Below are 14,219 nucleotides of genomic sequence, written 5' to 3'. Positions count from 1 at the left end.
TAATGAAATAAGTTTTTTCTTCCTGTGTGCGCTAACCATGGTAAATATTGCTGTGCTGGACTTTTCATTTTAGTCTATTTTGGAGTAAGTTACTTTCATCATGTACTCATTCTTTAATACAGCTGTGTGTCTGAGAACAATATTTTCTTTGGGAACTTTTAGGATTTTTTTTAATATGAAAACCATTCTCCACTGCCACACAGATTGCTGGACATGAGCAACCACTGATATACAATACCCTTTGAGATGATAAGTTCTTATAGCAACCCTTGTTGCATTTCCTTTAAAGGCACCTTTTTAAAAATCCTATGTTCATGCTGAGCCATGACACACACACACACTTTGTACTCAGTAATCCTTTACTAGTCATTCCTAATTTTTCAGAGTGTGTTCAAGTTTGCAAGTTTTGGTCTGTCCAATGGCAGTATTTGCCCAGTATATATCAATAACTACCACTCCAGATATTTGAACTCCATTAACCCTTGGGCCTTTTGTTAAACCATATTATATGTCATCAAAAAGTAGGGAGGTTTAAAAACTTCATAACCCATTAAGAGCTTTTATCTTAACCAAATGTCCCTGTTCTAGTATGGAATCTGTTTCTGTTTTAGCAAAGAGTTTTCTTTTGCTTTCTGGCTCTGAAATGTTCACCAAATTAGCCAAAGAGTTCACAGAGTGCTGCATATTTCAGTGAGAGCAAAAGCCATCATGCCATGGAGATCCCTATAAATTTCTTTCAGCTGTTGTCAGCTGCACTTGTTTGCAGAAATGTGGCACCCTAACCAGCCTACACTCACACTAGTGCTAACAGTTGCTTACTGTGTCTTTCCACTTATTTGAGAGTGGTATGAGAGATCAGCTTACAGGGAGAGCCTCTTTTTTTCTGTCTGAGCTCTTAAAGAAACTGTGAAAAGTACCGATGCAGAAAGTTGCTGATTTGAGCTGTAAGTGCGCAGTCCAGTATACACGGTCCACTCCCTCCAGCCTATCCTATATGTGAAGTGTGAGAGGTGTGCTTGAGTAAAGGCAGTAGGATCCAGCCCATAAAATAGCTTGGGGAAAAAATGCACGGTAGAGAAAAGTACCATCTCCTTTTTGTTTCACGACCACTTTTTTTTCCTCTTTGGAAAGCCCCTGGTGTATATTTTGACATGACTAACTATTTGTTTTAGTAGACAACATTTTCTGAGCTTAGAATTCATAGGAAATCCTTGAATGTCCTGTTTCCTTTCTGGGTTATATCTCCTAGAAGAGCTTAGCTCTTTTAATATATTAGAAATCCCTGGAAGCCCCACGTGCCCTCGTTTTATTTACATTGTGGATAATCTTCATTTTTTATAGATAATAAAAAGTGATTAAAGTTAGGATGGGAAAAGTTTGGACTCAAAGAGAGTACAGATTGTTTGGACTGGTGAAGACAGGCGAGTGTTTTAAGTTGGGGAGAGAGAATGGTCTTGTGGTTAGGATACATGCGTGAGAGTCAGGAGACCTGAGTTCTGTGTGTCCAGCACAAATTTATTGTGTGATTGTGTGCAAGTTGCCTACCCTTTCTATGCCGCAGCTTCCTCTCCTGTGCCATACTTAAGTCATTTAGGGCTATGTATAGATCATACCTTAAAGCAGAGCCCTGAGCAAGAGAAGATGCATGAACTGCACTGTCCCAGGATCACTCCAGGTAGCACTGTGAAGGTTTCTAGATAGATCTTGTATAAAGGGTTTCCTAGTTTTGCTAATGCTTCTATAGCCTGCTCTAATATAAATTCTGGCTGAGCTTGGCAATTGTATATAACGGGTGGCCAAACTTACTGACCCTCTTAGCCGTATACGATAATCTTCACAAGTTCCAGAGCCACAAGATGCACACAACCTTTACACATGCATTTTGAAAAATATTAACATCCTACTTACTGTATCATGGCTAATTACTGCTAGAGCTAGAGGCTTTGTGGGTCTGCATCCTGGTCCTAAGTCTTTGGAAATCTGGTTGATATGTTGTCAACATGGTACGGAGACGCTCAGTCAGATGTTGATTTGTAAGGACTGCACAATTTTTCGATTTTTATGAACTTCATCACAGAGTACAGCGATTCATGGCAGTATCTTGTGAGAAAAATTGAAATGAGTCACACACTAGTATTCTTGAGTTGAGGATACTTAGTTCCTGGAACTTGCTTCCAGAACTCAATTGTGGACTGTGATTCATGCATCGTCTTTAGAGCCTGGTCTTCCTGGAGTTCCGGTAATTCCTTTTCTACAGTAGATGTTTCTGTAATCATGGTTTTGGGAATCGGACAGCCATCATTGATCACATCAACTGTAAATGGGTTTATAAGAAAGGCGAAGCAGGATCTCAGCTTCTGCAAGTCTTCAAACCTGGCCTGAAAATCATCAAGCAGTCCTTCTAATTTACCTCTATATTCCTCAAGTTTGTGATCTTCTATGATTTCAGGGAATGTGTTTAACCTACTCTTGAGATGGGGAAAGTGGTTGAAGCCTCTTGACGCTATGTCTCTTTGCAGAAGCTTTCACTTATTCTGGAAGCTGAAGACTGTCTGAGTAAGGTCAGAAATAATCTTATCCTTCCTTTGGAGTGCCAAGTTGAGAGTTTGCAGATGGTCCATAATATCAGTGAAAAACATCATCCTGCATCCATTGCTCATCTTTCAGTTGTGGATAGGGCTTTTCCTTTTCTTCAAGAGAAGCACTGTTCCAACAGTTCCACAAATCTATTTAAGACATTGCTGGTTGATACCTCACAATACAGTAGAAAGAGACGTTGTTAGGTTTGTCTTCAAGATCCAGCCCTTCAATGAAATTTTTGAACTGTTGATGAGTCTTCCCATTTGAGCAGATGAAATTGAGTTTCTAAGACTATTTTCATAGCATTTTCGTACTTGAAGTGTCTGCCGGTGAGATGTTCATGATGGATGATGCAATGAACAGGGAGAAACTCCAGAAGTTTGGGATCAGTTTTCAGGAGTCCAATAAGGCCTATTTTTTTTCCCCACCATTGCAGGTGCTCCATCTGTTGCAACACTGGTCAGTTTATCCAGTGGTACATCAGCATTTGTCAATGCTTTGTCAAGTGCATTCTTTTTGTCAACATCGCGGGTTGTTTCTTTTAGTGCCACTAAGTCCAACATTTCTTCTTTCACAATTACATCTGGTGAAACATAGCAAACAAATATCACTAGTTTGATTTATCTTGAATATCTGTGGATTCATCGACAACTAGGCTGAATGCTAGAGAATTCTTTACATCGTTTTGCATATAGCTTGCAACATCTGCACTGATCTGGGAGATCCACCCCTCCGTAGTGTTGCGTGAAATTGGAATTTGCTGTATTAGTTGTTAAGGTTTTGTATTCCTTGGATCTAAAATTGCAACCACTTCTGCAATATTTTTCTTAACAAATTCTCCATCACAATACAGATGTTTCTCAAGAGCGATATTCCATGCTATAACGAAACTTGTTTCAGTCGTTGTGTCAGCTTCCTTACTGAATGCAGAAAGTAGTGTCTATTGACTGTTGAGGTGTAATTTTAATATGGTTAGCTTGTTTTTCCTTAATTCTGATCCAGGAGGGTACTTAGGTGAAAATTTTTGTGAGTCATTTCATAGTAACATTTCAAGTTGCTTGATTTGTAGAGAGAGCGCGATGCATTGCAGATAAGGCACAAGGGTTTGCCAACGTATATTAGTGAATGCAAAATCTTGCCATTCTGGCTGAAAACTTTGGTTTTCTTCTTCATACCTGCATTTCTTACAGTTTGAAGATGCCATTGTTATCCACAAAATTAACGTAGGGTTAACACTTAAATCTAAAACTATTCAAATGCAACTTACGAACAGTAAACACAGCCTGTAGTGTGCAGCATGCAGAGAGATCACAGCACTGGAGGTCTGCACAGTAATGCAGTTTCCTGTTATAATGAGCATGTGCAGCTGAAGCCAGAGCCTGGGCGCCACCTGCAGGGCTGAAACCCTGAGCATCAGCGCCCCGCCCCCACGGAGCTGAAGCCGAGAGCTCTGGCTCACCCCGCTGCAGGGTGAAACCCTGAACCTTCACACCACCCCCACCCCATCCCCCAGTGGAGGTGAAGCTGCAAGCACCAGTTCAAATCCCTCGCCCCCACAGGGTGAAACTCCAGGCTCTGAGAGCCGCAGTTGACCTGTCAAAGAGCCTCATGCTGCTCGCGAGCCGCCATTTGGCCATACCTGGTATAAACTCAGGTTCACTCAGTTCCAATTACCCTGGTTTCTAGTACAATTTGAGTAACCAGTATGAACCTAGGGACTTAGAAACAGGTTAAAAATCCCTTCATAACCTAACACTTTTGCCTGGAATCTGATTTAAATTTAATTTAATCATGGTTTCTTAACTCAGTTTTGAGCACTAATATAGTGGGGGCCATAGTAGCACAAAGAAGTTATGCTGCCTTTGCATGTTTCCCATGACCTATCAGTCTAATCCTCTTAAGGACATGCATCTGGGAACTGCTCTGTTTATCTAGACGGCTACTGCCTCTGGTGATTTTGACACACAGGAGTGGAAAAGAGGGGGGGTCAGATTGTCACTTCCTTTTGGAGAAAGGAAGTGCTGGGCCACGTGAAATCTGAAGATTAAAGTTTAAAATAAAGTAGCTTAGGTCACACTCTCCTCTCCACTTTTCTCTGGGAGCCAATTTTGTTTGGGTTTTTTTTTGCGAGGGAGGATTATTTCTTTGCCCTGTCCCCAAAAATTGTTACTTTTATATCCATGTAAATATTTTGAAAGGAAACAGATGGGGACGATCTAAGCCCCAGTGGTTTAGCATATGGGATTCTTGGTCCAGATTAATCTTTCTCAGCTGGTGGTAACAATTTGTTGACCAAAAAGTTTATTTTTATTTTTGATTTAAGCAGAGAGGCCTGACTGCTCATGATTTATGAAAGGTAAATAGAAAGCGGTTAGGTCCATGCATCCACCATTTCTCAGCAATCATCAGGAAAGAAACAGATGGTCACAGCCGGTGTGATTTAAAGAGTGTGACTAGCAACTATGTACTGCCATTGAATATATGGCTTCTAGTGAACATTTGGCTTCTCTTGTCTTGCTTTGTTGTCAAAAAAAAAAACTTGCCTTTTCTAGTACGTAAGTGAATAATCAAAGGAAAGAAATTATATATTAAAATGGAATTCATTTGAAAGGCTATTGCCTCCTCTTTGCTAGTTGCCATTGTATCACTTTCCTCTGGGTCACAGTCTAATTTTTCTGCATAGTGGTCTTAAATGGCACTGCTTGTGTCAGCCTTGTAAGGCAAGCTTCAGAGTTAATTGTCTCCCTACTGCCTCCTTCTCTCCTGCAGACCAGTGAGTCAGAGTCCTTGCATCACTTCCTACCCAAGACTTCCCATAGGGCATTGTTCCCATTGAACTTTGAACCAGATGAGTGATGTAGAGCCTTAGCCAGGCACATGGCATGACTGCTTGGGAAAGCTGCTGGGAAGGAGTGGTTCCTATTATAAACAAGAGCAGCTGAAACAAATTTAAAATGTCCTCTGTAAAATGGGATTTATTTTCCAGTCCATGTGTCTATTGCATATATTGGCAGCACTTGTGGTAATGCTACTCCAACACTGATGAAACAATAAGGATTTTTCTGATGCCTTCCAGACCACCTAGAGCTATTTTTGTAGCTTGCGTATGTCTGTTTGTGAACTCTCAGATACACCAGAGTATTGAGACACAAATGTATCTGGTCTGATTTTTCTTGAAATGGGAGTTTTCTTTGTGCTCTGTCAGTCCTTTGTAGAGAACTGGCACCTGGTTCTCCAGCTAACCAGACTACCGTATTTGCAATTGACTGTACCACAGTACAGAACATCCAAGATTTGATTCCTGTTCTTCATCTCTCATGTCCAGGGCCAGAAGTAGCATGGAAGTAAAGGAGTAATGATTCGTTTTTCTCAACAGCAAACCCTGAGTATTTGAGAAAAAAAACACTGATGGGTTTCAAAGGAAGCCCCATCCAATTGTCCTCAACTTACAGGAGAGTGACCAGTTCAGGAGGCTGTGGGGTTCAGAGTAGGGGAGACAGTTAGAACTCTGTTAAGAACTTGGAGTTCTCCCATGACCCATTTCCCCAGGTGAGATAGGGTAAGGACCTTGTTCTCGTTTTTAATATTTTACCAGGCTCATAATTTTATATTCTTCTTCGAGTGATTGCTCATATCCATTCCAGTTAGGTGTACGCGCCGCGCGTGCACATTCGTCGGAAAACTTTTACCCTAGCAACTCAGTGGGCCGGCAGGTCGCCCCCTAGAGTGGCGCCACCATGGCGCTCCATATATACTCCTGCCGGCCCACCCGCTCCTCAGTTCCTTCTTACCGCCCGTGTCGGTCGTTGGAACAGTGGAGCGCGGCTTAGCTGACCTCCACTTCCCTAGCTACTCGTTTTCTCGTATATAATTATGCAGTTATAACACTTTTATATATATATTTGTATGGTTATACGTGTTTTCTTTGCTAACATGGTTAGTTTAGTTAGCGGGGTTCAGGAAGTAGCCCCTTCCATGAGCCCAGTGCCGGAGCCATGCATGGCTCACCGGGTTTTAAAAGGGGCCCGGCTTGCCAGAAGTCGCGGCCGAAGAGAGATCTACATGACTCCTGTTTGAAGTGCCTCAGGGAATCACACTTGACAGATAAGTGCCCCATTTGCAAGACTTTTAAGCCGAGAACAAAAGGTGCGGGACTTTCACTTACCCCTCCACCTTGGGCGCCGAGCGATGTTCAAGCGGCGGGCAGAAGCGCCTCCTCGGCACCGGACCCCGCCGGTACCACCAAGGCCTTTCGGCACCGACCGTCGCCGGCACCGATGTCGACTCGGCACCGCTCCCTTCTTCCGAGGTCGAGAGAGTCTACGATTCCTGCTGCTGCCTGGCGGCTCCCCGGCACGCGCCGTGGTTGAGCCCCCTGCTCCCGCTGCTTCCGTGCCACCTGCATCGCAGCCAGAGAGCTCGCCTAAGTTGCGTTATCCGGCACCGTCACCTGCAGAGGCACCGATGACTTCGGCTCCGTCGATTCCAGTCCCCCAGGACCATGGAATCCGGTGCCTGGCAGCTCCCCGGCTCGCGCCGTGGTAGAGCTTACTGCTCCTGCTGCTTCTGTGCCAGCTGCACCACAGCTAGACAGCTCGTCTAAGATGGCTCGCCCGGCACCGACGACGCCGGCACCGTCGATCCCGGTCCCACGAGGGCCGTAGAATCCGGTGCCTGACGGCTCCCCGGCACGCGCCGTGGTTGAGCGTATTGCTCCTGCTGCTTCCGTGCCAGCGGCACCGCAGCCAGAGAGCTCGTCTAAGTCGAATCGCCCAGCGCCGACACCTGCTACGGCACCGATGACGTCGTCACCGTTGATCCCGGTCCCACAAGGGCCGTAGAATCCGGTGCCTGACGGCTCCCCGGCACGCGCCGTGGTTGAGCGTATTGCTCCTGCTGCTTCCGTGCCAGCGGCACCGCAGCCAGAGGGCTCGTCTACGTCGGATCGCCCGGCACCGACACCTGCTGCGGCACCGATGTCGTCGGCACCGTCGATCCCGGTCCCACAAGGGCCGTAGAATCCAGTGCCTGACGGCTCCCCGGCACGCGCCGTGGTTGAGCGTATTGCTCCTGCTGCTCCGTGCCAGCGGCACCGCAGCCAGAGGCCTCGTCTACGTCGGATCACCCGGCACCGACACCTGCTGCGGCACCGATGGCGTTGGCACCGTCGATCCCGGTCCCACAAGGGCCGTAGAATCCGGTGCCTGACGGCTCCCCGGCACGCGCCGTGGTCGAGCTAATGCTCCGGCTGCTTCCGTGCCAACGGCACCGCGGCCAGAGGGCTGGTCTAAGTCGGATCGCCCGGCACCGACACCTGCTGCGGCACCGATGACGTCGGCACCGTCGATCCCGGTCCCGCAAGGGCCGTAGAATCCGGTGCCTGACGGCTCCCCGGCACGCGCCGTGGTTGAGCTCCTGCTCCGGCTGCTTCCATGCCAACCGAAGCCTCTGAGGCACCGACAACATCGGCACCGTCGATTCCAGTCCCACAAGGGCTATCGAATCCGGTGCCCGACGGCTCCCCGGCACGCGCCGTGGTTGAGCGTATTACTCCCGCTGCTTCAGTGCTGACGGCACCGCAGCCAGACAGCTTATCTAGCTCGGTTCGCCCGGCACCGGCACCTACCGAAGCTCTGATGACCTCGGTACCGTGGATCCCGGCCCCACGAGGGCCGTCGAATCCGGTGCCTGACAGCTCCCCAGTACGCTCTGTGGTTGAGCCTGCTGTTCCCTGCACGCCGGAGATGTTACCAACGGCGAGGGCTCTCAGTGCCATGACAGAGTCAGTGCTGCCTGACCCGGGCACCGCCGGTACGGGTAATACAGTCTCTTCAAGGGACTGTCCCCTGTCAGTACAGCAGAGCGGCACCGTTCATGATCACGGTCCCGCAGACACTCCAAGTCCTGTCGGCACGCCGGACACCACTGGCAGTCCCGGTGCTGTTTTCCTCGGTACTGGTCACACTCGCTGCACCGGTCGGTATCCCGTTCGCCGACCCGCTATCGGCACCGTTCCGACATCTGGCACCGGGGCAGGTACCTTGACTCCTGTAGCTCTTCTCCGAGCCTCGAGATCTCGGTCGACCTCCCGACACCGTTCTGGTTGCGGGTCTGGATCTCGTTCCAGGTACCGATACGCCTCCCGATGCCGGTCCCCGGTGCCGAGTTGGGCAAGGTCCGAGTGAGTCAGAGACTCGGCCCGTGCCTTCTTTCGTACCTCCATGGCCGTCCGGACACGCATCCGTGTCATCCCATATGCGCAGATTTTATGCTCAGGACCACGATCCTGATATGATGGCCAGCGGGCGCCAGCCCCGAAGCAGAAAGAGCCTTGGCGAATGCAAGGTGTACTCTGCAGGGGCCCTGCACCTCTGGGTAGCAAAGCAACAAGCCTTGCTTAGCTGCGATAATTATAGCACCTGGGTGGAGGAGTTTCTCCCTCGAACCTCCCACCTGGAGTTCGCTGCCGTCTTGGAGGACGGGGGAAAGAATTTACCCTTTGTTGGTAAAGGCATCTTCGCGGCAGACAGCCCCAGACTGCGAAGCCTGCTGGACATTAGGGTCCTAATGCGTCTCAGCATGTATACGCCAGCGACCAAACGCAGGCCTTTATGGCCCCAGCCGCCATACTCTGTGCCTAGCCAGAGGCAGAACTCTGGAGAACGGCAAGGCCAAGGTGGTCGCAGACAAAAGTCAGGCCCCCTAAAAAGCCAAAGTCAAGGTCCCTCGCAATTACCATTGGGACAAAAGACGGACCTTCCAAGGTTCGCCGGAGGGCGGTGTACCAGTCGCAGGACGGGATCCTGATCCCGCTTTCTCCTGGCATGGCCCCAGTTACTTTCAGATCGCTGGGTCCTGCGCACGATGGAGCATAGGTACCACCTTTAAATTGCTCCAGCCCTGTCCCCCTTCAGCGGACGAAAGGGGCTAGGGGTTTTACTCCCGTTATGCCCTAGTCCCCCACTCGAACACAGGTCTCAGACCTCCCTGGTCCTGCATGGACTCAACCGGTTTGGGATAAGGTTGAAGTTCTGCATGGTATCCCTGGGAACCATTATTCCATCCTTGCCTCCTGGGGGCTACTATGCCGCCCTGGATAGGAAGGACGCGTACTTTCGCAATGCCATCTTCCCTCTGCACGGGAGATGCCTCCGCTTTATAGCCAGCGGTGAATACTCCCGGTTTACGGCCATAGTCGCCGCCTACCGTAGCTATGTCGGATATGCGTTTTTCCGTATTGGGACGATTCGCTTATCCGAGGAGACTCTGAGACACAAACCACTCAGCCCGTGGGCATCGTCACGGTCTTATTCACAGCTCAAGGCCTGATGATTACTATAGAGCAATCCACTCTGGTTCCCACGCAGAGGTTGGGCTTCCTAGGGGCGATCTTGGTCTCCTACCTAGCCGGAGCCTGCTTATCACAACTGCGGTTTTAGGCGATGGCAACAATCATCTGAGGTCTGAAGGCTTTCCCAACGACCTCAGCTCGTTCTTGTCTCAGTCTCCTGGGTCCATGGTTGCCTGCAAGTTTGTAACCAAACACGCCAAGCTCCGCCTCCGTCCTCTCCAAGTCCGGCCCACCTCGGCGTACCGCTTGGACAGGGAGCCAGTGGTCATGGTAGTCACCGTTCCCTCGAACGCCTTAGGCTCCCTAGAGTGGTGGCTAACTCCCTCCTTGGTGTGGACAGGGATGCGGTTTCATCCGCCCCAGCCCTCACTGCCCCTGACGGCGGACGCATCATCTCTCTGCTCGAGTGCTCATGGTCACCTCCGAGCTTAAGGCCTTCGGTCTTCTAGGGAGCTGGCATTCCTCATTAATGCCCCAAAAATGAGAGTAGTCCGCCTGGCATGCCAGGGGTTCCAGCAGCAGCTGCGAGGCCGTTGTATCTCGGTGTTTACAGCCAACTCAATGGCCAGGTGCTTCATAAGTATTCAGGGGGGACATAGTCCTTCCCCCTTTTTTGTCAGGAGGCCATCCATTTCCGGGTCTTTTGCATGGCCCACTCGATGGAGCTGGCGACGTCCTTTCTCCCAGGCGTTCGGAACGTCTTAACTCTTTGACTCAGCAGGTTTTTCCTGTCTTACGAGTGATCACTCTGCCCCATGTGAGGCGTCCCGCTTTCCGGAAGTGGAGATGGTTCCTCACACAGACCTGTTCGCTCATCGCGAGAGCAGGAAATGCCAGGTGTTCTGCTCCTTCCAAGGTCTCTCCTCGGAATCGATCTTGGACGCATTCCTGATGCCGTGGAACGGCCAACTGCATTATGCCTTCCCACTGTTCCCACTGGTTCGTTACGTCCTGCTCAAACTCCGCAGGGGCAGAGCGTGCATCATCATGATCACTCCAGAGTGGTCCAGGCAGCACTGACATACCACGTTGCTCGGCCTGTCAGCCCAGACCTCATCACTCAGGGCAATGACAGGCTTCGCCACTCGGACCTGCAGCCTCTTCGCCTCACGGTGGCTCCTGCGTACCTGAGTCGGGGTGACAGGCAGCCTTCCACCTGGTCAACGTACCGAGCCAGGTGGAAGCATTTCCTTTACAGCTGCAGTACGCTCGATCTTGCTCCTGCTGAGGTCTCAATCCCCTCTATTTGGCCTGCCTCTGGCCTTCAGCGGCAGGATCTGGCGGTATCATCGCTGAGGATACTCTCAGCAGCCATCCCTACCTTCCAGCAGGCTAAGATGGACGTTCAGTGTCCCACGCTCTATGGGTTCGAGGTCCCTCAAGGGCTTGGAGCGCTTGCACCCTCGGGTGCGCCGCCCAGCCCCGCCCTGGGACCTCAACCTAGTCTTGGCCAGACGGGTCTCTGAGATCAGAGCTCTTACGAAGGTTCCACAAAGACAAGGTGCAGTTATAACCGCACCCGGCTTTCCTCCCTAAAGTGTTTTGGCCTTTCATGTTACCCACAGCTCAACGCAATGGGCATAACCGTTGCACTCCTTGAACATCTGTGGAGTGCTCGCATTATATTGTGCTGACAGAATCATTGCCTACGGCGCCCCAGCTCTGCCCCGGTAGCGGGCCAAAGGGAGGGCTTGCTTGTTTTCCTCTCAGAGGATCTCATCTTGGGTGATGGCGGACATCCCCACTTGTTATGATTTGGCTCATAGTTCCCCAAGCCACATCACCGTGCATTCTACCAGGGCTCAGGCTTCATCTGCCGCCTTGCTGGCTCGTGTTTCTACCCACGAGACCTGTCGCGAAGCTCCATTGGTCCTCGGTCCTTACCTTTGCTTCGCAGTATGCCCTGGTTCAGCAGTCAAGAGAGGCTGTAGCCTCTGGCTCGGCAGTTTTATTCTGCCACATTTCACTCCGACCCCACCGCCTTTGTAAGGCTTGGGATTCACCTAACTGGAATGGATATGAGCAATCACTCGAAGAAGAAAAGACGGTTACTCACCTTTGTAACTGTTGTTCTTCGAGATGTGTTGCTCATATCCATTCCGCACCCGCCCTCCTTCCCCACTGTCGGAGTAGCCGGCAAGAAGGAACTGAGGAGCGGGTGGGCCGGCAGGAGTATATATGGAGCGCCATGGTGGCGCCACTCTAGGGGGCGACCTGCCGGCCCACTGAGTTGCTAGGGTAAAAGTTTTCCGACGAATGTGCACGCGCGGCGCGTACACCTAACTGGAATGGATATGAGCAACACATCTCGAAGAACAACAGTTACAAAGGTGAGTAACCGTCTTTTGTCTCAGCAAACAAGATTTAATAGTACATTTTTGGCTCAGGTCCTCCCACACAATATTTGTCAGTCAAAGTCATCTACTAAAACTGACTTGTTTCCTGTTACGTGCTTGCTTCAGCATTTTTTATCTCTGTGGCTTTCCCTTTCCAGCCTCAAGTGCTACTTAACATTGAACTAAATTCTCTAATAGTTGACCTAATAGTTTCCATGATTTATCGTTTTAGCTTTTTATATACACACACACACACACACACACTCAGAGTCTTGTTTTCTCAAGAAAGGTAGTGTCCTCTGCCAAGCCCAGTGCTTGTTGTTGGTGACATGTAATAACAAGTTTATTTCAGCATAGGGTGCAGTGATACAGCAGCAGGTTTGGGACAGTGGGAACACAGTTTCAGTTGTCAGATTTTTTTGTTTGTTTTTTTTCTTATGGTTTTAAATTTAAAAATACAAAACAAAGCCTTGAGGGATTTCCTTAGCATGAGAAAATACATTCTGGGAGTTCCACTCAGCTCCTCCCCATACTCCTGTCATGAAAAGCAGCTTGGGGAAAAGGAGAATTAAATTGGGCTTACTGTCCTTCTGATCCTGACGAAGTCTAGTTTGGATATGCCCTGTTCTCCCTCATCCTGCCCAGATATCCAGGGAGTTCAGTAACAGGCCTGCAGAGCCATCCTTAGGCATACCCGGCTTACGCAGCTGCGTAGGGCACCAGGAAATTTGGGGCACCAAATTGCACCAAATTTCATGGTGCCCTAGGCATCCGCATGCTGCATACACGGCAGCACCAGCCCTGGCTACCAGCCCTATCCCTCAGCTGCACCCCCTCCCGCCCCCCGCAAGGTGCAGGGCCGTCCGGTGGGGGGGGGGGAGAGACAACTCCCTCTACCCTGCCTCTTACCCTTCCCCCCTACTCTGCCCCCAGCTTGCCCCCATTCCACCTCTTCCCCCAGTGACCCTGCACTCACTGGCAGTGGCAGGAAGTGGAGCAACCCGGCCCCAGCCTGCTCCACTTCCCTTGCCCCGGCTCCAGCCATGTCGCTCGGGTTGGGGAAAGGACCGCTCTGGCAGGAAGCAGAGGCTGGGGCAAGGGAAGCAGAGCAGGCTGCTCCCAGCCCCCTACTGATCCTCTGGGCCACTCTGGGCCTGTGGGGCCCCCAAAAGTGGCCCCCCACAGCTCCTGCCTCCCAGACCTTGGGGGAGGGAGGCGTGGGGCATCCGAATGGCTAGGGATGGCTCTGCAGGCCTGTGACTGTTATTAATATCCTTTTTTAGTAGGGTCACTGGCCTAAGAATCCATGTGTGTGATGGACTTTATTTCCTTGCACTGACTCCAGTGAGCTAGCTGTTTGTCTGAAGGCCATGATGTAAGCAGCACAGCCAGACAAGAATTACTGCTCTCACACAGAATTAATTCAGAAACTGATAAGTGGGGATAAAAGCAATCAATTCAGACCTGACTTCTGGGTAAGGACAGGCTGTGCTGACCTAATATATTTAGATAGTGATTGGTTTGTCAGTCACGTTACAGATCTGTTAGCTTTTAATAAACACAGTGCTTACAGTTCCAGCAGAAACCACTGAGTCAGACCCCCCCCCCCGATATAAATCTGCATAGTTCCATTCAAACCAGTGGAAATAAACCAAATTATGCCAGATGAGGATTTAGCCCATGAGACTTCTTAGCACATTTGTCAGTAATGTATATTTTATCTGACGTTGTTTGTTCACAGCATGAATGTGGCTAGTTTAATGTACTGTCTTAGCCCTGCCTGTGACTTTAAATAATGTATTGCAATCTGTGGGCTCCGTTACAGTTTGTAGATCCAAAGCTGTGCCGGGATGGCATCTGAACTGTAGTGACTTGAGGCATTGTACCCATGTGAGGCATAGGCAGGCATTGGGAGGAATGCATTTAGCAGTCGCAGTTAAGTGTGCTTTTCA

The 14,219-nt window shown here is 49.7% G+C and overlaps 1 protein-coding gene across 5 annotated transcripts in view; it reads left to right on the top strand.

The window, feature by feature from the left end:
• The window catches only part of FYN (FYN proto-oncogene, Src family tyrosine kinase), a 185,461-nt gene that overhangs the window by 156,668 nt on the left and 14,574 nt on the right, over positions 1-14,219 (top strand). The window lies entirely within an intron of this gene.

Source organism: Gopherus evgoodei, chromosome 3, assembly GCF_007399415.2.
Source record: "Gopherus evgoodei ecotype Sinaloan lineage chromosome 3, rGopEvg1_v1.p, whole genome shotgun sequence".
Taxonomy (NCBI): domain Eukaryota; kingdom Metazoa; phylum Chordata; order Testudines; family Testudinidae; genus Gopherus; species Gopherus evgoodei.
This window is presented reverse-complemented; position numbering and strand designations above follow the sequence as displayed.